Source organism: Temnothorax nylanderi, unplaced genomic scaffold, assembly GCF_030848795.1.
Source record: "Temnothorax nylanderi isolate EJ_2023f unplaced genomic scaffold, tnyl_v1.0 TNYL_tig0319_pilon, whole genome shotgun sequence".
NCBI lineage: Eukaryota > Metazoa > Arthropoda > Insecta > Hymenoptera > Formicidae > Temnothorax > Temnothorax nylanderi.
In genome coordinates this window covers 77,817-104,250 of record NW_027249381.1, presented here as the reverse complement: position 1 = coordinate 104,250, position 26,434 = coordinate 77,817, and the positions used below count along the sequence as shown (strand labels likewise).

At 33.7% G+C, this 26,434-nt stretch overlaps 1 protein-coding gene across 4 annotated transcripts in view; it reads left to right on the top strand.

The window, feature by feature from the left end:
• Ctbp (C-terminal binding protein) overlaps positions 1-26,434 on the top strand; it is a 77,499-nt gene that overhangs the window by 28,255 nt on the left and 22,810 nt on the right. Inside the window, exon 2 of one of the 4 annotated variants that reach the window (XM_071719992.1) lies at positions 18,714-18,770. The exons of the other annotated variants lie outside the window; for them this stretch is intronic. The gene's annotated coding sequence lies outside the window, so the exon portion shown is untranslated. The remainder of the gene's footprint in view (positions 1-18,713; positions 18,771-26,434) is intronic. 4 annotated transcript variants of the gene reach the window in all.

The window sequence follows — 26,434 nt, the reverse complement described above, 5'->3', positions numbered from 1 at the left end:
GAGCACCATTTTCTGCAATGCAAGCAACTACTCTATTTTGAAAGCTATTGGCTGCTCGAAGAGAAGCTCCTCTTATGAGGAAGCTTGTATTTTATTCGATGCATAATTATTAGTATTTATTAGTTTGGCTTCCTCATAGAGGCTTTATGAGCGAAATAAAATAGGAGCAATGGTAGCGATCTGTAATGAAGAGGAAGCAATGTGCAAGTTTCTAATTTGCACACTTTTTTTTAATTTTAAATTTAATTTTTTTATGAATTGATAGAGGGTTAGCTTAGTAGCACAAGTGGGGTTTTACATTACCTATCATTGCCACCTTTGACTAGAGAGGATACGGCCTTAGAGGCGTTCAGGCATAATCCCACGGATGGTAGCTTCGCACCACCGGCCGCTCGACCGAGTGCGTGAACCAAATGTCCGAACCTGCGGTTCCTCTCGTACTGAGCAGGATTACTATCGCAATGACTGGTCATCAGTAGGGTAAAACTAACCTGTCTCACGACGCAATGTCAAATCGATGTTGACTTTAGGAGTTCAGGCTACATGGTCCATATATGGACTTCGCATATGGACCTTTAATCGCGTATAAAGTTGGGTCTAATCAACCAAATCTTAAAGAATTATATATGAAATAGGGGTAGAAAAGACTGAAGAATATAATAGAATTATAAATAGTCCGATATCTCAAAATTGGCGGAAGTTAGAGCAACCACGAACATTTCTCAAAAAATTCAAAATTTTATAAAGAAAGAACCTTTTTACCGATTATCGCCAAATTCAATACCAACCTTCTTTTAATGATACTCTATATAAAATTACATGTATAACTTATACATGTAACTTTTTAAGCAAAAATCGGTAACTCCTTCACCGATCCTCGCCAAATTCCAATACCTTCCTTAAGTGATATTCTATCCATCAAATAACTTACACATTTTTTAAGCAGAAATTGGTAACCCTTTCACCGATCCTTGCAAAATTCAAAACAATCTTCCTTTAATGATACTCTATATAAAATTACATCTTATACACTTTTTAAGCAGAAATCGGTAATCCCTTCACCGATTCTCGCCAAATTCAATAACAAAATAGGTAATACTAAGTAATGATACAATAAACATTTATTCAATTAATAGCTAACAATAAGTAATCAAGTGCATCGTATATATACTGATATATATTGTAACTGTGATATATACCATGATGAAGACAACAAAGTTATTTTACGCTCTTTATCTTCAATCGAGAGCATGTCTGTTTGAGCAGTTTTTCTTTTTAATACTTAAGAAGCGCCTCTTTTCTTTTTTATATCTAATAGTATACCTAGTTCAAATATTTTATTTTATGAAAGAATGGAAAAAATCACTGTATATAGATGCGTGTGTAGAAAAGTGCTCATTTAGTGATTTTTTTTTAAATTACGATGCTTATTGATTGGTAGACAGGCTGTTGCTTATTGAAATTGAATTGAAAATCGGTGGTGAAAGTCGTCGAAAACTCTTTGGCACGTAAATGCAAACATGAACGAATGATAAGAGTACTGACGATTGTGAAAAGATGTAAGTAGAGGTGAAGGTGGAGGAGAAAGAAGAGAAGGTTAGAATCGCGTCATAGTATAGTAGTATGGTCGAATAGTTGGGTCAGGTCAGTTTGCTAGCTTACGTAAAAGAGACTAAGTATCGTGGTAAAGGAGAGGAGTGTGGAGAACAGGAAATGTTATAAGATATAGAAAGAGAAAGAATGGCGGGGATTGGAGGAGAAAAAGAGAAAGAGAGACATGGTGCCGAGACAAGCCGGCTAGATGGTGAAGAAGAGGTGGGGGCACTTGTTACAACGTTCGAGCGTTTCTCCCTGCCCACCGATATGTTTTCTTCCTTTCCCCGTGCCGCCTCTCAATCCGATGGGCCAGCGTTTCCACGCGGCTATATTCGAACGGCTTTTGTATACCGAGTGTTCGATTATTGGTGCCATATTCTTTGTCGGAAATTGAAATAATTAAAAAAATTATAAACATAGTAGCGAAAATGTATATTTTAAAAGATAGTAGTTATTGAAGATATTGCCTAAAATATTTATTAATTACTAGCTGGTTACCCGGGCTTCGCCCCGGAGGACATATGTAATAAGACACGCAAATAGATGATAGCATATATTTATATTTAACGCCAATAGATCAAAATCGGTTCAATACTTTTTGAGATATAAAAGCAAACATACATACACACCTATTTATTTCGAGTATCATGCGTAAGTGAGGTTGGGATTGAATTTGACAATGTTTGTTAAAACGGTTCTTTTTTAAGAAAATTTGTACTTTTTGTAGAAATGTTTGTGGTTGCTCTAACTTCCGCAAATTTTTTGATATCGGTCTATTTCTAATTTTATTATATTCTTCAGTATTTGTGAAAAAAAATAATAACGACTTTCATATATATATATGGGACAATCACGTCACTTTTACCCCCTATCTGTCCAAAATTGGTATGGACGGATTTTAATGACTAAGGGCGGAAAATGTTCGTCTTGAAAAGAGCTTTCGAAAGGCGTGTGGCATATATGCGCAATTCAATATGGCGTCATAGTTATGGCTGCTTAAAGGGATAAATTCAAAATTTCAGATCCAACATGGGCAGATAAAACGGTGAAAAGTAACTAAATTCATGTGAAACTCAGTATTTGGGGGATTTTGGGGTCGCTGATTACGAATCTGAACGTAAAATTGTGAAATTCAAAATGGCGGATGCAAATATGAGAAACGGACGAAAATTCCAGTAAATGATCTGAAAACTCTTACTGGAGGGTTTTTTGGGTCGCTGATCACGAATTTGTAGCTAATTTGTTAAAAAACAACAGAAAAACCGTGTTAATTAAAATTCTACTCTAGGAGATGAATTTCTACCACGTCCACGCCGTCATCTCTGGGTAACGCTAAGGGTAGAATTTCAATTAACACGGTTTTTCTGTTGTTTTTTAACAAATTAGCTACAAATTCGTGATCAGCGACCCAAAAAACCCTCCAGTAAGAGTTTTCAGATCATTTACTGGAATTTTCGTCCGTTTCTCATATTTGCATCCGCCATTTTGAATTTCACAATTTTACGTTCAGATTCGTAATCAGCGACCCCAAAATCCCCCAAATACTGAGTTTCACGTGAATTTAGTTACTTTTCACCGTTTTATCTGCCCATGTTGGATCTGAAATTTTGAATTTATCCCTTTAAGCAGCCATAACTATGACGCCATGTTGAATTGCGCATATATGCCACACGCCTTTCGAAAGCTCTTTTCAAGACGAACATTTTCCGCCCTTAGTCATTAAAATCCGTCCATACCAATTTTGGACAGATGGGGGGTAAAAGTGACGTGGATTGTCCCATATATATATATATATATATATATATATATGGGGCATTCTACGTCACAGGAAGACCCTCTCTGTCCAAAAATGGTTTCAACCGAAAAGGTTCCACTTAGGCTTAAAATGTAGGTTATTATGTCTACTTGTAAATGCAAAGTGGCACCTTTTGAAATTGCAAATGGCGGATCCAATATGGCGGACAATTAAAAAAATAACGCGATATTTCGACATTTTAGAACACTCTGAACATATTGGCATCAAAAACTAAAAAAAAAACAATTTTTTCTTTGGTTTTCTACCCCTATTTCATATATAATTCACTTAAATTTGGTTGACTAGACCCAACTTTATACGCAATCAAAGGTTCATATACGAAATTCACGAAAACAAAGCTTCCTCTATGAGGAAGCAACAAAAAAGTAACCGAATACGCTTGAAAATTTTTACTCGGGGGTTTTTTGGGTCGTTAAATACGAATTTGACATCAAATTTTTAAAATTCAAAATGGCGGACCCCAAATGGCGGACATAATCAAAATTTTTTAAACGGGCGGATTTGATTGAAACTTGTTATTTGGGGGTTTTTGGGGTCACTGATTATGAATCCGAAGTCTGATTTTAAAAATTCAAAATGGCGGATCCAATATGGCGGATGAATTTTTTTAAAAACGAACGAATTCGCTTGAAACTCGTTGCTCGGGGATTTTTGGAGTCGCTGATTATGAATCCAAAGTTGAATTTTAAACATTCAAAATGATGGATATAATATGGCGAGTGATTTGTTTAAAACAAATTATACATTGTAGACAAGTGTTGATCCTGCAGAAGCATTAGAATACCTTTTTATAAGTAGTTCCTTATTACTGTTTGAGATAAAGCAGTGATGTTTTAATATCCCTGGTACAGCTGGAGCCTTGTCAAATCTTTTTCTCAAGAACTTTTCAATTTTGTCGTGTTCTTTGCGACTATAAAATAATGTCGTTATATTTTCAAAATAATTCTGCCCTCATTCAACAAGTTTATTTGGAGTTAATATTGCATCAGCTGGCTTACATATGAGACTAATTCTCGCAGCTTCTCTTTTAAATAAAGCACCAATTCCATCCGAAGCACCTTTGCCGTGAGCTGTCGCATGAACATGCCATTCAGCGCTAACATTAAAATCATCTTGATGGTGAATTAAGTTTATCATCTGGAATTTATTTTTAAAATGTTGCTTTGCTCCATCACTGAAGTATATAATTTTCTTTACGTCGAAGCTCTTTTTTATGTGAGGAATCAACATTTTTTGGATAGTATATACAGCAGCTGTATCATGGCGCGTACTATCTGACAAAAATACAAGACTTTTATGCTCAACTTTTTGATTTTTTTTGTAGTAATAAACGACAGGGAAAACTGTACATTGGTCGTTATTAAAATGAAAAGCCTGAGACGCATCTTGAACTACATATTTGTAGTTTTCAGAAAAATCTAAAACAACAAGTGCTTTCCCCTCATTTAAATTATCTTAGATAATTTGTAGTTCAAGATGCGTCTCAGGCTTTTCATTTTAATAACGTTTAGAAGAGAATCTTTCCTGTTAGTCATGTAGAAGTGTTATCTACTTATTATCTGCTTAAATCTTTATGATCAGTACTTATTGATATAATGATTAAATTTCATCGATTAGATTTTTATTTTAATGGAATAGTTTACGCTATCTCATTTGAAAATCAAGAAGAGATATGGAATTGTAATTGTAAGGAATATTACGCATTGCAATGTTACAAGATATATGATAGACTCTTTAGAGACGAATTGATTTTTATATGGTAGCAAAATAGTGGCCATATTGAGTACTTATTACAACTTAGAAGACGGTATGAGATTTTCTATGAAGATAAATGGATTTTATGAGTATAAAGTATAAAGTGTAGATAAATAATATTGCAAATTATTAATTTTTAATTTCTTTAAAAATGCGAGAAAGTTGCGAAGTTTTCTTAAAGTTTTGCAAAGAAAAAGTGATATCCCAGTGTTATTAATTAGCAGAGGGAAAGGAGGGAAAAGGAGAGAAAGGTAGAGAGGGAAAACAGAAGCGTAATCGTCCACGCGCAATCGGGATTATGGAAAATCGATTGTAGCAGCGCTACTTCTGCGTGGCCGAGTGAAAGAAGAGACAGAATAAATGTCCGCCTTCGCGTCACTCATGTGAGTTTTTTTTTAGCAAGGAGGGTCACTCTGAAAAGTTACAATATTGAAATTAATATATATCTCGTAACTATTTCTGACCACAATTTTGAATCATTGTTAAAAAATAAATGTAAAATAAGTTTATAAGAATTTAAGAATATTAGAAATTGTGAGAAAATAAAACTAAATAAAATAAATAGGAATTATTGTTTTTACATTTCGATATTTTTGGAAGCAATTTAAATTCATGTAATAAGAACATATCTGATAGTGAATCGTTCATTAAGGTAACAGAATTGAATGGATAAATAGCAGTTGAAAGTCCGACAAAGTTCACTGTCTTCTACGCATAAATAATCTCGTGTCACGCAAAAATAATTGACGGAGCATGTTATTAACATGTATTTTAGAACCAATGAATTTACCGTGTAATGCGATTCTCATGTTGAGAATGACGCAACAATGTTCTCTCTCATCACAGAAAAAAGTCATCTACATATATTTTGATACTCATATATCTTTTATTTTTCTAATATATTTTTATCTTTTTTTGAATCTTTTATAGAACGAGAATATTTTAAACAAACGTGATTTTGGCAATGAGAGTGTTATCAGTGCGTAATATCAGAATCCTGATTTATTTTAAATTTTAAAAAATTACAAATGTTCCGTATGTTTCGGCTCCACATCGAGCCATCCTCAGCATTATACAAAAATTAAGTTGCTCACGTTCTCCATCGTACCAAAAGTATGTTTCCAAATTTGGAAGTCAGAAAACCATAAGAACTAAATGATCGTTATCTGTGAAGTAGTTGAAATTTTTTGATTGATAAGAGCAAAATTTTTTTTTTAATTTATCAGATACAACACTTTAGTTTTTTATAATGAATTATCTTCTGCTTATGTATACAATTTCTTTATGTAAGATTTTTATATAGATTTTTATTTGAAAATTTTTAATAATTATATATGCAAATTTCATTATTTTTACTCTTTTCTAATATATTTGTTTTTCAAGCCGGTATTTTCCGAGAACATAATAGTGGTTTCTCAGTCAGAGTTATAGTAAAGCCTCACTACCGTGAAAATTCTGTAATTGTGCAAGTTTTAAAGTTTGAATTAGCAGTCGATCACGAAATATCGACAAATTAGATTTCTCCATTCAAAATTTCGAATTCAATGATTTCTTTTTAAATTCTGTTACTCTTCGTATAAGTATATATACGTGTTCATTATACTTATACACAGAGTCGTTCTATATAATTTGCATAATCTCCCTCACGAAGCAACGAAGAATGACGACGCCATGCGTCCTTGTTCACGGGTTGTCACACGAAGAAAGCTAAATAGTGGCCGCGGAGAATACAGAAATCACACGCTATAGCATTTATAGCGTAATACTCTCTTATGATCTATTTCCTACAAATTTATTTCTTCCATAATTTATTATTAATTTTGGAACTGTGATATCTAAAAATATTCGAATATTAATTTACTATATCTTTCAACGGATTCGTGTCCCGATTGCTTTTTTTGCAATTTTATATTTCTTATTTTGGTTATTATTTTGAATGTCGTCGAACCATATTTTATGTAATGATTAATTATTATAAGGGTGATTCAAAAATACTTATACAAATTTTAGGAGTTCTCCACACTTAAACAAGAAACAAAAGTCGTATACACATAGGTCCGGAAATGCCTGGTTTATGAGTTATAATCGAAAGATTATATTTCAGATCTGCATGTTTCCTTGATCTAAATTTATTAGATTTTTGTTTCTGTGGGGACACTTAAAACCCCTAGTTTATGCAACTGAAATTACAAATGAGAAGACGTTTCATCAATGCATAGATGCCTGCGAAACCATCCGCAACTGTCATCGGATCTGTCATTTCCGAACATATGTATACAGGGTGGACAAAATAAAGCATGACAAATTTTTATCTCCAAAAATATCAGAAAAATATTTTAAACAAAAGTTGTTCGGTTTGAAGGGGGACACATGGTTCCGATGCGAGTCAAGTCGTCCTTTTCAAGAAATTTTAAAGGCGACTAATTTCTTAAATGGAACTTGATTTTTTCCTTGAGATAAAAGTTGAAGATCTCGTCGAGACGTTTTCAAAGCACTATAATAAAGCTCTCTTTCGTTAAGAATTTTCTGAGATATTTACTATTTTGTTATAATATTTTTAATATAAAATATGAAATAACTCGTGAAGTATTCACTTTTCTATGACTTTACCTTCATACTTTTATACGTAGAATAATGAAAGGAAACGAATAAAAATATTAATTTTTATCTTTGCAATTTTGCAAAATTGAATGCGTCTATAAAATGCAATCGAATTTTTTAAAATAATTAGAAGAGGATTTTTCTGCTTTTTTTTTACAACAATCGATTTCTTTTATTATTCTACGTATAAAAGTATGAAGGTAAAGTCATCGAAAAGTGAATACTTCACGAGATATTTCATATTGCGTATTAAAAATACTATAACAAAATATAAAATATCTCAAGAAATTCTTAACGGAAGAGAGCTTTATTATAATGCTTTGAAAACGTCTCGACGAGATCTACAACTTTTATCTCAAGGAAAAAATCAAGTTTCAATTGAAATGAGTCGTCTTTAAAATTTCTTGCAAACGATGACATCTATCACATGACTCACATCGGAATCATGTGTTTCCCTTTAAACCAAATAACTTTTGTTTGAAACATTTTTCTCTAGAAACAATATTTTTGGAAATAAAAGTTAGTTACGCTTTATTTTGTCTACTTTGTTTGACATTTTTCCTTATTGTTTATATGTGGAAAACTCATTCTCAAAGTTTGTACAAGTATTTCTGAATCATCCTATATTAATCTTGGAAAGATAAAATTTGACAAGTTCGCCTCTCTTGCAATACTTATGTTCAATCAATTTAATAATCTATGACAAATCTAATATCAGTATCAGAATATCTTTATGCATCTCATGAAGGTAATACGGTAGAACCATGTTGTAATTTTATCGTATTGCATCTCATAGTTTTCTCCGTAAAACGTGACGACAAAGATAAATGACGAGTCCTTTACAAAGAAAACCAAATAATGGCACAAAGTACAGAATATCACACTCTATGAACCTAAAACCTAACGCGGTCTTAAATTCCTTATTGTTTCATTAGAGATTCTCGCACAAAAACTACCGTAATATAGGAATTAAAGCAAATAACGCTCCACGAACTTCATAAGCTTTATTCTTATCATATATTTCATAAACTCTCTTAGATATATTTTTATTAATGTAATATCAACATAACATCTTACTTTTATCACTTCTCTAGAGATCTTTCTGCCTAAGATCTATTTTTGATCAATCAAAGTATCTTTTATTTAGCAATGAAATCACATCGAGAAATTTTAAGTTCTCTATAGCGCACCGTATAACCTCCGTCCTCGTAAAACAAGAAGAAACATATATCACAGAAAAGCTGAAATAAAAATTTTGTGATATACGGCTGTAGTAAGAGGAGAGAAGAGTCAAGAATTCTTGGTGTGTAATAATCGCAGGTCTTGAATCAGCTTAGAAATGTTGCCACGGATCCTCTTCTCGTAATCGTCATCGTTGTTACTGTCGCCGTTGTCATCGTCGTCGCTGCTGTCACTACTGCGATGCAGTCGATCCGAAGGTGAAGTACACCGAGGATAATGGGAGTAGCGCATCGCTATTGTAAACAGACTCGAAGAGGCGAGCGAGCGAGCAAGCGGCTATCTGGGATTTAGTTCGGCGAAAAGGGAAGGGGAGAAGGTAATGCTCGGTGAAGTCGCGGCGGGACCGGCGGGGGTAGAGACGCTGACGAGAGCGGGATGAGGCGAGTTGTGATGGCGATGGCACGGAGGAGGGACGTGTCGCGTTGAACGGTGGAAGGGGGAAGTTGCCGAGACATCGATCGGGTCTCGCGGCCATTGCTTGTGCCACACTCTTCCTTCCCTTCCCTCACTCTCCCATTCTGTCTCTCTCTCTTGCTTCGCTCTTTCGACGGCGCTGCTACTCTACTAGGAGTCAAGATGCCGTATCTCTCGGCACACTGCGAGACCAGGAGGAAACTCTCCGTGAAACTACTCAGGCCAGCCGCTTGCGCGCTTTACGCACTTGTGCTAACCCGCCGCGGCTATGTGTGCGCGCGCACGCGTGCCTCATGGATGTATTGTATGTACAGGGTGTCAGAAAATTACCAAATGTTGAGAGAGAAGAAAGTATAAGAAAAGAATAAGAAAATGGCATATTCGCAGGTCGTCTGGCAGAAGAAATGAATTTTATGTCACTAAAGGTCTGTTTAATTAAATGTACTAATTATGACCTTAGAAAAATCATCTTTTTAGTAATCCTCAGTATGTTTTCCAGGAACAACGGTCTCACGAAAAGAAGTAGAAAGTTTCTAAGTAACAAATTCTCTTATTAATATTCAGACACATTCTGAAAATCGTTAAAAAGGGTATTTTAATCATTTTTTTTCAACATTTTTTAATACATCAAAGATCAATATCAATCATTTAGACAGATTAATATAATAAATAAAATACAATACAATTCTAATAACATACATATAACATACTAAAAAATAAAAATATGAGTGATAAAATTGAATTATCTCTTCTTCTTGCTAGAATTCTTTGCGATATAATTCTTTTGAATATATTCGAAGATTAGAGTAATCTAAAATATTCCAAAATTTATCGTATGTTTTTTTTATAAGATATTCTCCCTTATTGTGATTCTTTAGTATTGCAATTGTGTTTAAACGTAATTTAAAGATTTGTAAAGGGAATGTTCTTTTTGTTATAGCTTCTTCAGCCAATTTGGACATAGCTTTTCATCAGCAAAAATATTTTAAAAAATCACGATTTGTTACATATTTTCGTGATAGTGCTTTAACACGTTGCATTTTTTACAGAGCATTTTTTGAACAATAAATTATATTATTGTTACTACTATAAATAATTATAAATACGAGAGTCGGTACGAAAGTAATGCCTCCTAATATTTTTCTTTCGAATCTGGCATAGAAAATTTTACGTTTCAATGAGTTATTACTTGAAGTCTCTAGTTGTGTTATGTTGAGTGGTATTGTAATCATTTACTAGTGTGTCACACGAGCATGGTGTCATTCGAACTGGTGTGTATTTCAGATGTGCGTAACAGACAAGGGCGGTGGTTGAATTTTTTACCGTGGAAGAAATGAGTTCTATTGAAATCCATTCGTATTTCATAAATGGTGTTATCATAAACATTTCTGAGACGCGAATAAATTTCAATGGAAAAAGCAACTCAGCGAACGATTAGTAATTGTTTAAAATGATTGGACCTTGCCCTCTTAATTCTTCCCTGGATTCAAGTGTAGAAACCAATCGTAATAAAGAATCATTGAGCTGCTTTCTCCGCTGAACGCAGCCATTGGAACTCACTTCTTTCACGGTAAGAAAATCAACCACTTACCGTCCTTGTCTGTTACGCACATCTGAAACACACACAAGTTCGAACTGTTCGTGTGACACACTCACGTAAATGATCACAATACCACTCAACATAACGCAATCAAATAACAACTCATTAAACCGCAAAATTTTCTAGGCGCCAGATTCAAAAGAAAAATATTAGGAGGCATTACTTTCGTACCGACCCTCGTAAAATGCGACTGTATTCTTTATCGAAATTAATTGATATTTAGATATATTAAAAATAATTAATATTTTAGTAAGTTGAGCGCTAAGTTTACATAAGTTTACATAATTTTTAATATTATATATTTTTGTGACTATAAGTTCTTTATATTAAAATTTTATTAAAATGAAATATGGAATTGACTGAAATGTACGATTTTGTTATTTATTCTTTTCTTAAATTTTAATTGATCAGAAGTTGTTTATTGTTAATTTTCAATTACTCGGAAGTACATTTAAGTAGAAGTTATTTTCTAAATTATTCGAAAGATCTGTAGTGAATAGTAGTTTATGTTATATCCACACATTTTTTGCATTTTTTACATTTAGATAAAAGATCTCTTGATGGATTTGATTTTTTAGCAGAATTTGAATTAAAATGCTTAATTTCAAACAGCTTCAATTTTTGTTTGAAGCAAATTTACAAATGTAATATTTACGGTTCTTTCGAATGAAAGGGAAGGGAAAATTTATATGATGCAATCTCATATATGTATATGTGTATATATATATATATATATATATGTATATACGTGTGTGTGTGTGTGTGTGTGTGTGTGTGTGTGTGTGTGTGTGTGTGTGTGTGTGTGTGTGTGTGTGTGTGTGCGTGTGCGTGTGCGTGTGCGTGTGCGTGTGCGTGTGCGTGTGCGTGTGCGTGTGCGTGTGCGTGTGCGTGTGCGTGTGCGTGTGCGTGCGCGTGCGTGTGTGCGTGTGCGTGTGTGTGTAACTTTGAAACTTAACAAGGCCAATACACTCATCGCACTTTCTCCGCGAATAAATAGCGCGAGAGCCGGTGCATCTTTGCAAATTAACTGCATTGTTCTTCGCTAGTGCGATGACACTTGATCCGTAACACTGCCTATTATAAATCGGGATAACTTACAATGTGAAACTTTTCTTGCTTCATCTGAAAAGAGTGAAAGGAGAATGATAAAATGTAACACAATAGGCGTAATAAAATAAAGAAAAAATATATATAATGTGAATAACGGAATAAAAGAACGTTTTAATATTTTATTTGCATAATTGGATTTTTAAAGGCAAAATGACAAATAATGGAAATAATGAGACTTAAACAACAAAAATAATTAGAAGTATAAATAATAACATAAATAAATATATAAGTAAACAGAAAATTATTTTATTTGATTGCTTTGTCTTTGTAACAAATTTCACATATTATACGAAATCTCTGTTGTCGCCATACATATTTACTTCACCACGTTTTGTATATTTATCCATTCTTTTTATGTTTTTTACTTTTTTAATATCTCATTGGTCTCGTGGAAAACACATGACCCGGTTGAGTGCTAATTACCTTCGGTCTCAGTGGGTATTTTTCGACGTATATTACCGATTTTCCATAATTCACTTTTGACTTTGTATTATTGTATGACTTTTGTATGACTGTATGACTTTTGTATTATTCCTATTACTCATACACTGTTTACATCATACTTAAATAATTTGTCTATATAATATTCATTAATTTTTTAAAATATTTTTTTAAATATTTTTCTTATCTAATTAATTTTCGTTATATCCGCGAAAAATTATCATGACAGAGCACTGTCAATAGAAGATGTTTGCAACGTATTTGATGCGCAAGCATTTTTGTGTGCGATAATATTAGCTTACTGTCGAAGACTGTCGTGGCAACGAGATCATTCGCCAAAACAAATCGCAAGAATTACACAAGCTTAATAAAATAGCAACTTTATGCGAAGAAAGGACTGTATCTGTCTATCTGCAATTACGTCATTCTAATATGACCAGGAATACGAATGTTGTAAAATTTAATTTCCGTAACAATTTGCGGTTCTGTATTCTCTGCATCCAAAAAATGTAAATTTTACTGATTATATAACATCCTATATATATAATATGGAAACGTGATTAATATGTGTCGTTGACTCTGTAATCATATCCTATTTGTTATACTATCACATCTATTATTTTTACGGTGGTAATTACACATATATTTTTTTATTGTATAATAATTTTTTATTAATATTTTTATTGATAATATAGTGAATAAACCGTAGAGAAAATACTAAATTTATTAAAAATTGTATATACCATCGGTAGACAAATGGCACTTTCTCGAAGTAAGTTAAGTTTTTAAAAAATCTAGGTATTAGGGGTATTCAAATAAGTTAGAGTTTAACGGTTTGACAGGTTATATCGGGTTAAAGTCGGGTAAAAAGTTAATTTTTAAACTTTTAACCCAAAGATTAATGTGATAGGTTAATGAGTCACTTGTGTATTTTGCTTAACCTTAGAGAGTAGCGCGCCCAAAGTTAATTAATTAACTTTTTACTCGACTTTAACCCGACATAACCTGTCAAACCGTTAAACTTTAACTTATTTGTATACCCCTATTGTAATAAATAGTGTTTACGTTTAACACTTTATAGAGAAAATAAAAAATCTAAAATTATTTTCTACTTTATTTACTTATAGAAATACGTGTAGTATATTATTATTTATTATTTATTATTTTTAATCAATCGTATTTGTAATCTAATAAATTAATTGTGTTGTTATTATGTCTTTGATTTATTTATAATTTTATATGTTCAATGCGAAATTAAGAGGAGTTATACATCTATCAACGAACATTCGAAAAGTGGCAAAATATGATTCTTAGTATCAAACGCGCAACTTTATAAAGAGGTTAATAACTTGTTGAGAAATTTTTGCACCAGTATCAGACCGAGAAACCCATGTAATGAATCAGTGAGTGAGTCGATTAGCCTAAGAGCTTACTGCCGAGTACTACTCGCGTGTTAGGCCAGTAAAATTAGGTTTAAAAATGGCAAAACGGATTGACAAGCCAATTTTTTTAGGGTGAGTAGAGGGTCATAGGAGATGCCCAAATTCACAAAGTTCAAACAAAATTTCCCTGTGCGTCGGCGGCCATCTTGAAAATAGGGGTGAATATTTAAAGTTTGAATATCTCGGCTCCTATTGGTCGAATTTTTTTCTTTTTTTTTTAGTTTTGTAGGGAAAAATATTTTCTACAACTTTTGTTTGAAAAAATTTTTAAAAGCTGTCAAGGAAAAAAAGTTACAACTAAAAAAGTGCCGTCAATTAGGGGTTGAACATTTTTATTGACACTTATATCGCCCCCTGTTAGTTTGATCAAAAAAATGTTCAAATAAAACTTGTAGAGGATTCAATTCTCTACAATTTTCGTATATATTTTTTTGTGGTGACTTAAAAAACACCAGAGATAGAGAGCGCCAAAGTTGAGTGTGTCTAGTAAATGCTCTTTTTCATGGGGAAAATTCGCGGTTTTATTGTGAATTGTCGTATATTACAATATAAAACTCTGTTCCGCGAACTGTACAGTGTGTTATTGTGTGTGTGTGTGTGTGTGTGTTGTTTGTGTGTGTCTGTGTGTGTTATTGTGTGTTATTGTATATTATTTTCGATCAGTCGTGAACTGTATTTCGAGCGTTTCAGAGTGAAATTTCACGAAAATGAGCGAGTGTTTTATTTGTGGGAAAGCGCTGAGCGAAGGCAAAATTAGTCGTTCAAAAAAGAGGTGTGCAAACTTTACATTCGTTTGCTATTAAGAGGGGCGACGAGGAACATGCGCCCATGCTGGAGGACGTCAACAACATCACAGTGCACGTGCACTGTTGAAAAGTATACATCAACGAGAGAATGGCTGCAGCGGCTATTCATCTCGTCGGAGCAACTGTGCTGTTTCGATCTCAAAATCACCTCCATCTTCTCCGTCGTCATCGCAATCTTCGAACCATCCACCGGCATTCCACGAAATATTTACAGTTATCCGATGTTACCGTTGAACAAGCGTTCGAGAACGCGGACACACTAATTGTCAAAACTGCAATAGAAAATGCATCTTTGTACGCCTCCGTCACAATTATTGATGAAGATATTGACCTTCTCGTTCTGCTCACTGGTCTAGGACAGGAAACTCCTAACGTATTTTTCCGTAAAACCGGAAAAGGAAGAACTCGGGAGGCCCTATATACTCGGCGAAAAGTTTCAAACATGTTTCTGTAATCGATCACATCTTTCTTCTTCACGCGTTCACAAAATGTGATACTACTTCAACAATTTACAATATTGGCAAAACGAAATTAATCAACATTCTCGAGAAAAACGATGGACTCCGAGAAGTTCTTTACATGTTTAAGAAAACGAAACTCGATATCGACGTCTTGACAGCAGCAGGAGAAAAAATATTTTGTATGTTGTTTGGTGGGACCGAAGAAGTGTCGCTTAATTCCCTACGACATAAGCAATTCGTTAAATCAGTGACAAAAACAAAATTCAACCTTTCCTCCTTGCCTCCTACCGCAGCGGCTGCACGGCAGCATACATTCCGCGCATACCATCAAGTGCAAACCTGGCTTAACATCTACCAGGATCTAGAGGAATGGGGCTGGCAACGAACTCGACTAGGACTAGAACCAATCATGACCACCCAGGATCCAGCGCCTCCTGCGGTACTCAGATCAATATCGTGCAAATGTAAAAAAAAATGTGGTTGTCGCAAAGCTGGGCTTAAATGTTCGGTAATATATGCGAACATTGCAGCGGGGAATCATGTACAAACATTGTACAGTTGCAGCAAGTACTTGAAGACGACGACTGCGACGACTTCGAATTTCCCCCGGTTGACTTCAACGATTCCGAAAGTGAGGAAGTCGTCACCGAAGAAAGTCGTGATATCAATGACGATGATATTGATGAAAGAAATATGCCATGCTCAGCGACAAAAAAGCAAAGAATTGCATAAATTATTTTCACAATATATGTATAGAATGAAAGGCACTTTCTCGGATCCGTGAATTATATCTACTGGAGATACCACGTAAAAAAAAATGCGCCTGAAACTCTACCTCAGTGGTGGTGCAGAAAAGAGTTTTATAATATAGGTACGACAATTCACAATAAAACCGCGAATTTTCCTCACGAAAAAGAGCATTTACTAGACACTCTCAACTTTGGCGCTCTCTATCTCTGTTGTTTTTTGAGTCACCGCAAAAAAATATATACGAAAATTGTAGAGAATTGAATCCTCTACAAGTTTTATTTGAACATTTTTTTGATCAAACTAACAGGGGGCGATATAAGTGTCAATAAAAATGTTCAACCCCTAATTGACGGCACTTTTTTGGTTGCAACTTTTTTTCCTTGACAGCTATTAAAAATTTTTTCAAACAAAAGTTGTAGCAAATATTTTTCCCTACAAAACTAAAAAAAAAAGAAAAAAATTCGACCAATAGGAGCCGAGATATTCAAACTTTAAATATTTACCCCTATTTTCAAGATGGCCGCCGACGCACAGGGAAATTTTGTTTGAACTTTGTAAATTTGGGCATCTCCTATGACCCTCTACTCACCCTCAAAAAATTGGCTTGTCAATCCGTTTTGTAGATATTCGGTGTTTTTCGAGCTAATTTTACTGGCCTATGTATCTACATCGATCTGTGAGCTCGTTTGCTTCCTGCGAGCGTGAGAGGGAGGAGGAGAAGAAGAGAGAGGAAGAAGAGTTTGCGTCTCGCCATGTGCGTCGCATATGTGTCGATGCTTGCAAAAGAGCAGCAAGAAAAGTGCAGCTTCAAGGCCGACGAACTGCATTTGCGGAGTTCAACAAATCTACAATGATCTACGTTAGGCCGTTACTTCGCTTATGCTATGATTTTTCTAATCTTCATCGGAGAGATAGAATCTTTCGTTAGATATAATTACAATTTTTAGTTATTGTGTTAATTAATTTTATAGTTAATCCTACGCACTTAATTTTTGTTACTTTAAATCCGCATAATTAATCTCTTAGATGTCTTAAATTACCGTTCTTTTGTAAAAAAAAATAAAAAATGAATAGACTCTCGCAAACTATTTTAATAGCGTCGATAATAATTAATGTGTCACATATGATTTTCAATGTATTTAAAATATCGCGAATAGTTTTTCACGATATTTTTGTTCATGTATGCTTGAGATCATGCTGATCGTCGCTTGTGACAATTGGGACGCCGTGTATTCTGATCTCTTTCCTTTCTCTTACGTAAGATACCACCGGAAGTCGTGTGGACACGAAGAAGAAACAGTAAAACACACTATTCATCCCAAAACACACTATTCACTCCTTTGGACAAGCCGGAATGTCGAGGAGAAACCGCTCGTCGTTCATGGAGAGAAAAGGAGGGGAATGGTGAGGCGAGAGGAGTTGTGCCGGCACAGCGAGAAGGAGGAGGAGAAAGGGGCGTTAGAGAGAAACAGCGAAGTTTCGCTTTAGGAGCGGAGAACTTAACTCAGTTAACTTTGCTGCCGAACCAAACTTTCCGCCAACTTTAAGTAGTCGCCTCTCCTTCCCCCTCCACCACTCTTCTCTTAGCCGTTCGTTCGGAGACGGAAGGTAACGGCGAGCGGAGAGCAATAACCCCTCCACAATCCCTCCCTCTCGTAAGGACGAGAATGGCCGAACTACCGCCACCGATACTCCTCCGTCATAATTGGACGACTTCCTTATCCCCTGCTTGTTGTTCTTTCTCTTCGCTTTCTTTTTTTTTTCTTCCTATCAAAGTCTTCTCGCTTGATATGGAAAACTGTATTCGAAAAAAATAGGATATAATGTCATCTTGGCATTAGATACCATCATGCTTATGATGGATACTTTTTGACGAAATGACCCTGATACTATTATTATTTTGGTTAAGGCTGGAGCTTGGTAGTCTAATAATAATAATATTTCTGTGTGACTTTTGTATACTTTTTTTCAAACTCAGCAAACTACGCGCCGATTTTTTGTCGGTCTTTAAAACACATCTCTTTGCTGGAACAGTCAATCCATATACTTAAATCGATAATCGATTTAACTTTTGATGCTAATAAACATTCTTATTAAATTACTATAAAGAATTTATTGCGAAAAATATTACTTCAGCAAGGATTTGAACCTGGACCTGCCTATATTCCGTCTTTACCAATTCGATCACTGAGGCATACCTATGATATTTATTAATGTGATATTTATTAACCGGTTAATAATAGGAAGAACGTCTTTTTCAGACGACGTATATAACCAATAAGTGAAACAGGACGAATATGATACAATATGAAAAAAATATCACTTACGGTCTGGATTGGATCTGACCTAATAATAATATTTCCATGTGGCTTTTTTCCTAAGTGATAGTATATCATATCGGTCCTGTTTCACTTATTATTTATTACTATTTTATTATTATTATTTATTAAGAATTTAATTTTTAGTTTGGTATTATTTTATATTTTATTATATTTTGTTGTATATTCTTCATATATTTTATATTCTATTTTATGTAATATTCTATTAGGGTAGACCGGGGCACGTTGTCACACGGGGCACGTTGTCACATCGGCTTTATTTAAAAAACTAATAATCAGAGGACTACACCCGTTATTCCCAAAACGTGTTAGTGTATGCCCATCTTTGGTATGTTTACAGTGTTGAGATTGCTCCAGCTGTGTTGACGTAAAATCAACTTGAAAGTTTTTTGCGACCGTAAGTAAAATTTTATTGTCTAATATTCAACGTACTGGACATGAAGCTTATGTTTTTTCAGAATAGACCTTTATATTATCTTAAAGTATGTACTTTTACCTACCGCGTGCAATACCTAACCTTATGAATATCTCAAACGTGTCGACCATGAGGCTGTTTGGAGTAAAAAAATGCCCCCGGGGCACGTTGTTACATACAATTTTGATATCACTCTAACCCTCTATTGTGTTTAGCTTGCTCTTCTTTACCGACTTCTTTATCGATTGGATTTATTATCTCTAGGGTCGTTACTCATCGATATTTCGTTATGTTCGCCAGCGCGCCTATAAAATGTGTATCAATAAGTTGCGCATTCGAGTGGAATTCTTGTATTTAGATTAAGACGAAAATTTTGTACTTTTTTGAATTAAAATAAATGTTTCTGTGAAGGATTTTACTTTTTTACATTGCAGCGCACTATAATATATTGATATTTACGTTGAATACAGTTTGGATAACATTTTGCATGCAATTACATTTGATGTGACAACGTGCCCCGTGACCGGGGCACGTTGTCACAAGCGACCTGTCGTTATTTATTGTTATGTAATAACTGTAGAGTAACAATCACACAAAATTCGATACTGTCCAATTGAAGCTGAGGGTTCACTCGAAATTTTGGCATATCAAAGTACTCTCAAATATTAAATGTAAAAAATACAAAAAATATTGAACAAAATGTGTGACAACGTGCCCCGGTCTACCCTATTTGTTGGGGAATAAGGGACGTTCTCCCCTTCCTCTTCTTTTGTCCCTTTTCACTTTCCCTCCCTTTTACTCCTTTTTTTTTTCATTTCTGGGAGGAAGTTCTCTCTTCTTTCTATCTCTTAAAGCAGTTTTAAAAAACAATATTTCTAATATAAACTTCGATTAAACAACTGTTTCGGATTTCTGCTTTTTTTTATAAATAAAATACAATACTATGATGTATGATAACAACAAACATACTTGAAAAATTATGTTTTAGTCGCAATAAAACATAGAAGAGACCTAAAGCTGATAAGTATCTATTTGTTGAAAATATAGCGATTACAAAAGTTAACTTTTGAAATTCAAAACTTGAGATTTTTACGAATTAATCCTAGGAATTCTGAGATTTTTATTACGTAACTCTAAAACTCCATGAACTTTTTCGATTTAATACCGAAATCTAGAAATATTTTCAAAAATTAACCTTGAAAAATTCTTTAAATATTTATATGCATTATGAATGTAGATAGATAAAGGTAGAAAGATTGAGAAATCTGGAATATTTTGTATTGTTTATTACATCTCAATCGCTAAAAAAGCTCCAATTGTTGTCGAAAAGCGAAGTTGTTTGAATTTTACGTATCACTAACAAAAACACAGTTACTTTTCTCTTTCTTTTCCTCTTCCTCCTCCTCCTTCTCCTCCTCCTCCCCCCCCCTCTCTCTCTCTCTCTCTCTCTCTCTCTCTCTCTCTTTCTCTCTGTCTTTCTCTCGGTGAGAACGGCAAGTTTTGAAACAAACTTTACTTTATCGTGGCTGGCGATTATAGAGAGTGGGGGAAATCCAGCAGGACGGAGCTTTCTCTCTCCCCTCTCTTCCCTACCATCCACGAGTTCTTTGCCAAGTAAAGTTGCTCTCAGGTTAGACAATAATTGGATAACTTTGCCCTCATAGTACCCCATCCCGTTCGTAACTCCACTCACTCCTCTCTATTCCCACCTCCACCTTTGTCTTCTCATACCCTTCCTTGTCCTAAGCACTAATCTGTCCGTCTTTGTCCTTCTGAATCGAAAGGCTCTGTTGCATACCGAGATTAAGCCAAAGGGTTGAATTTAACCACTTGGTCAGGATGTCCCCTTTAAGAGGATTGTTTGTTTTTCCTTTACGAATCTAAATTATAAAAGAAACGCGTGATCCAAATATTGAAAAATATATATATGCGATACTTGTATTCAATAAGTAAGCATTTTATCTCAAATTTTCTTTAAAAAATTAGTCCAAAATTAGTCCAAAAATTACGAAATAAAGTACAGTTAACTTGGTTTATTATAATTTTATGAGTTTATTGGTTTATTATACTTTTATATATTTTTCTTTAACACGTTTCATATTATTGATGATTGACAACAAAACAAATTTGTATCTATTTTGCGCGCGCGCACACACACACACACACACACACACACACACACACACACACACACACACACACACACACACACACACACACACACACACACACACACACACACACACACACACACACACACACACACACACACACACACACACACACATGCACGCATGATATATTTATATATAGTAAAGTTTTTATTTGCGCAATAATCTTTTTTATCGTTATATACATAATGTAATTTATCAAACATCTCTTAAAACTTATATATCGGAATTTTATCGAAGTAAACAGTTCTTATACAATGTGATTAATTTACTTATCAGCTTGTATATAAATACATTTACTTCTTCCTGAAGTAGGTATATTTCTTTGATGCGTCGCTTCGCTGCTGTTAAGCGGCATGTATAACGCTTGATATACGCTACCAGCTGTCGAACAAGGGCTTAATCTCGCCCGCTCGATTCCGCCTCCCTCCTCTTGCTTTCAATGATACGAGCTTACGTTTTCGCTGAGTTGGCACAACATGTGCCCAAGTCAAAGTGCTTGGCTCGGCAGAGTACGACGTAGCGTTAGTGTCGCGTCCTCGCCGCTCGCTTTCGCTGAGGCCAGCAACGATCTCGTTTTCCGTAGCCTTCCTTGCACGGACTGCATTTCTGATTATGTGCGCCACTTTACGTGTGTGACGCGTGTATGCAGATGTATATAGGAAAACCCGATAGCCGAAGATTCGACGGCTGTATCCTGCCAATTTATTCTATAAAGATGGAATATAAATAAAATAAAAAATTAAGAGAATAAGATAAATAAAAGAAAAAACACATATTAATTATAATAGAAATAAATATAAGAGACAGACGAAGTAAAAAGTAAAGAAAAGGGTGAAAAAAGAAAGGGAAATGAAGTAAATAGAAATGAGAAAAAAAGAGATTAAAAATTATAGAAAAAAATGCAAACTTAAAAAATTATATTTTATTCAAAAAAGTTGTGTAAAGAAAAAATATTACTTATCTTCTATTTATTTATTTTATTATTTTTCTTGTTCTCTATACTCTTTCATAATTTCTTCAACCAATTCGAAGTATCTTTGTTTTCACTTTTTTACTTTTATCTTTGATTTTTTTAAATGTAATGTCTGATGTGCAAATTGTGTATAAATCTGTTGCATTAAAATAAAAATCTTGAAACACTTATGTGCGTAACGAATTTTACTGCGTGCTGCATTGCTACACGCACTTGCAACATTATTACATCAATATTACTTCATTCATGTAATGCGATATTTAAATCACGGTATTCAAATATTTGTCGAATGAAGGCATCGCATTTGATTTATCCTTGTCACGTGGTGAGCTAATTCGCTTAGCGGTTGCACGTGCTGCACCGAGTGTTATACATTCTTATGCAAACGTTTCAAGGAATTATTTTAATTTTCATTTCTGCCGCTATTATTTTCCATAATGAGAATGGCACATTGATAGTAGGTATTTTATATCATCATACATCATTATGTATGAACGGAAATATGAATAAAGTTACATATTAATTAAGTTACGTATTAATTAGTAATAGTTAATTGATTTCAATTTTTCGGCATTCTTTAGTTCATGATTAATAGTATTTACAAATACTGTTAATACAATAAATTGAAATAATTGAAATTACAATTTAAGCTAAAATTAAAGCTAAGCTGTAATTAACTTAAAATTAGAATTAAAGACTAAAACTCGAGTTAAAGATAATAAAATTAAAATTAAAGCTAATAAAGTTTCTTTTTTAAGTTAAGACTAAAAGATTAAAGTTAATAAAGTCAAGATAAAGAATAATAAAGTTACAATGTTGAAGTTAATAAAGTTTTGACAAAAGTTAGTAAAGTTAAAGTTGAGCAATAAAGTCATAGCTGAGGCTAAAGCAAAAGTTAATAGATCCAAAGATATGATGCACACAGAAAAATATCGTTCTGCAGCCAAGAAAAGCAATTACTCATTTTATTTTATTTGGTTTGAGTAATAGTTTTCTTCAACAAAGAATATTTTCTTAATATTAGTTTTAAGATATACTTATCATAAGTATTAGAAAAGCTTATCATCATGTGCTTAAAAGAAGAATTTATTCTTCTTTCAAGTATATTCTGAAACTTTATCTAAGAAAAGCAACATAAGCTTGATTTGAATATTTACTGATTCTTTAGGTAAGAATATGAAATACTTGGCTGTATAGAACAACATTCTTCTAGGTTAGGAGGTTTTCGTGCGCGGTCCGGAGGGGTACAGTTTAGAATATTAAAATTCCTGTCTTCAGATGGACTCGAACTCAGTTCCTCGTGGTTATGAGTCTGATACTTTATTACTAGGCCACATCTCTGATTATATTCTTAGTGCTGCAGTATCTAGTTTTGACAGAAGTGATTCATTGATTTCAAGTATATTCTGTAAACTTTATCTAAGAAAAGCCACATAAGCTTGATTTGAATATTTACTGATTCTTTAGGTAAGAATATGAAATACTTTAAATCAATGAATCACTTCTGTGAAAACTAGATACTGCAGCACTAAGAATATAATCAGAGATGTGGCCTAGTGATAAAGTGTCAGACTCATAACCACGAGGAACCGGGTTCGAGTCCACCTGAGGACAGGAATTTTTATATTCTATACTGTACCCCTCCGCACCGCGCACGAAAACCTCCTAACCTACATTCCACTTAGGAACTAAAGAATTAAAGAAAATTAAATAAATAAAAATAATATTAATTGTAATCATCAAGAATACAAATTCTTTTTTGAAGTAAACGATTATTCTAGATGAATAAAATTTTTACTTGATTCAAATAACGGATAAACTTCTCTCAAGAAAATGTGATATCTTTATTGAAGTATATGCTTCTCTTCCGTGGACTCTATATTGTAAGTAAACAGAATGTTCGTATTAATTTAATATTCTTGTTTCAAGTACTAAACTTGCTAAGATCTAGAATATGTTTTGAGTAAATGTGATACTTATGACGACTTTATGGTAGATTTGCTCATATATGAACTTATCAAATACTTGAAGCAAGTAATATTAACTTGTAGGTAGTATATATTTTTCTGTGTGTGGCTTAAACTAATAAAGCTGAAGGTCAATCCTTCATGTTTCTCGTGAAAATGCCATTCTGACGATTGTGGCATCCGTGGGCATCCTCGTTCGGGTGAGGGCGCCATGTATTGGTACGATAATGTTTGTACGATAATAATAGCTTTCTTCACCTTTTGTCTTATACATTCTTGTTGTAAGTGCGATGTTTGGTAAGTTTGTTTTGTTTATAAGTATTTTATATCTCTGTCATTCTAATATTCTTTTGTAAAACGAGTAATTTATTATTATTATTATTATTATTCTTTGATGCAAATATTTGTTTAGTTTATTTTCATATATTTAATTATCAATATGTTTAAGAATGCTAATTTGGTAGAACTTACGGCGTACCTTATACACGGCTCCGTATATTAACTATGTATACGTGTAACTATGTATACGTCAAATAGGACCCCTGATGTAAACTTAGCATTTCCACCATTAAGAAAATGTTCGGTTATTTTGACATGGATAGTGGTTCTTGAAGCGATCTATTATAATTAAACGCACCTAATACCTTCCGACTTTTAAATAACTGAAATAGGGGAGACCGGGGCTAGACCGCTAACGGGGTAAATCCGCCAAATCAAATATCTCGGAACCTGTATATTGTGCGAACTCGCTATTAACATTGTAAACGCTGCTTATGGTACCCATGTGACCAACGGAGTTTCGGCAGGTTACCTGCCGTGTTATGATTTTTACCGAGGCAAACGTGTTTTCGTGGTGAAAAGTGAAATTTTCTGCGCGTGGAAATTTTGTAATATCTGCAATAATATTTGCTCTCCAAATCTCGAGGTACGTGATTATAAATGCATGCTGATTATAAAGAGTAATGCATGCTGAACACGAATCCAGTGTAGATATCTAATATTTCATGGGCGATCAAACCTGAAACTGATTTATCCCGGGGGGGTGGCGGTTCAACCCCGGCATTTTTGAGATTTCAATTTTTGCACCGTTGTCGTTTTTGCTCTATACCGGTTAAACAAAGCGACGTAGATAAAAATTTCCTGTATAAATTTTGTAGCTAAAGGTTCACTCTTTACAGTGGCATACCACATTTAACTACAATTATTTATTTTGTTGTTAAAAATCGGCACCGAAAAAGAACTAACGGTCTAGCCCCGGTCTCCCCTACTCGATTAATTGCGAGTTTTTTACTTCTGATTGTTTTACGACATGTTATAATTGTTTTCGACGCGGTAATGTATGCTTTTTTTTAAATTAAAGATACAATTTAAAAAAAGTTTATAATAATTAATTGAAACTCTGATATTGTTCACTGTATTTCATACTGTTTATCGCATTGCTGATAATGATAATTCATAATATCTGTAAGCGCTTCTCTGCGTAATCTTTCCACTCCTTCAGCGTTTTTTCGTCATATAAATTATATTGGAAGTATATGTATAATGCTTTATCCTCCTTCATCCCTCTTCTCCTTTCTGTTTATCCAAGGTTTCCTTTATGTCATACCAATTTGTGATACATTCGTGCATTCATAATACATCTAATTACAGTATTAGTGTAATTCTGAAAACTCGAAGTACTCTAAGATCAAACATTAGTTACGGTATCATTAAATGCTTTCTCGCTCTTGGCGATAACTATTTCCAAATTAAATATATCGCATCTCGACTATTCATACATCTTGACTATTAAGTCCAGCAACATTGCTCCGGAGCTGTCTATCAGTTTGACATTTTATCAATTTTATCACATTTATCAATTCAAAGTAAATGTTTGACATGAAAGATTAAACCATAAGATTCAAAAGTCAGTAATAGACATGATGTCAAATTAATATAAATCATTAGATGGATGTTGGATACTATAATATTAATATTACTAGTTAATTATTGGACTTGGAAAGTGTTTACGTGATGTACACAATGTATAAAGTTTTGAACTTTGAGAGGAGATAACCATGCAACAACGAAGAAAACATTCTTCTAATCTAAATTCAAATCTAATGATATTAATGATACGTTTGGCATTAATTATACACTCAATATAAAGAAATAATACTATTTTGTAGGGATTTGATAATTTTTTAAGAATTTTGCTTTAATAACCTTTTATTATTATTAAAGAGAATTAAATATTGGTGGCTATGGACACAAACAATGCAAAAATTAAACTTAAATAAAAATAAAATAATATCAAGAATTTAATTATAAAAAATACTGTTAATAATTCTAATAACACTATTAAATAATACTATTTGTTGAGACTACGTATACATTTATAGCAGAGTATTGAAAAAACATTGTCGGAATCATGATGTACAAACATCGGGAGCATTCGAAAGAGGTGAAGAACTATTACCAGCCCATTCTTTTCTATTGGTGTAATCTTCGGGAACAATAGAAAATCGTTGACCAATGAAAATTCGCTAAACA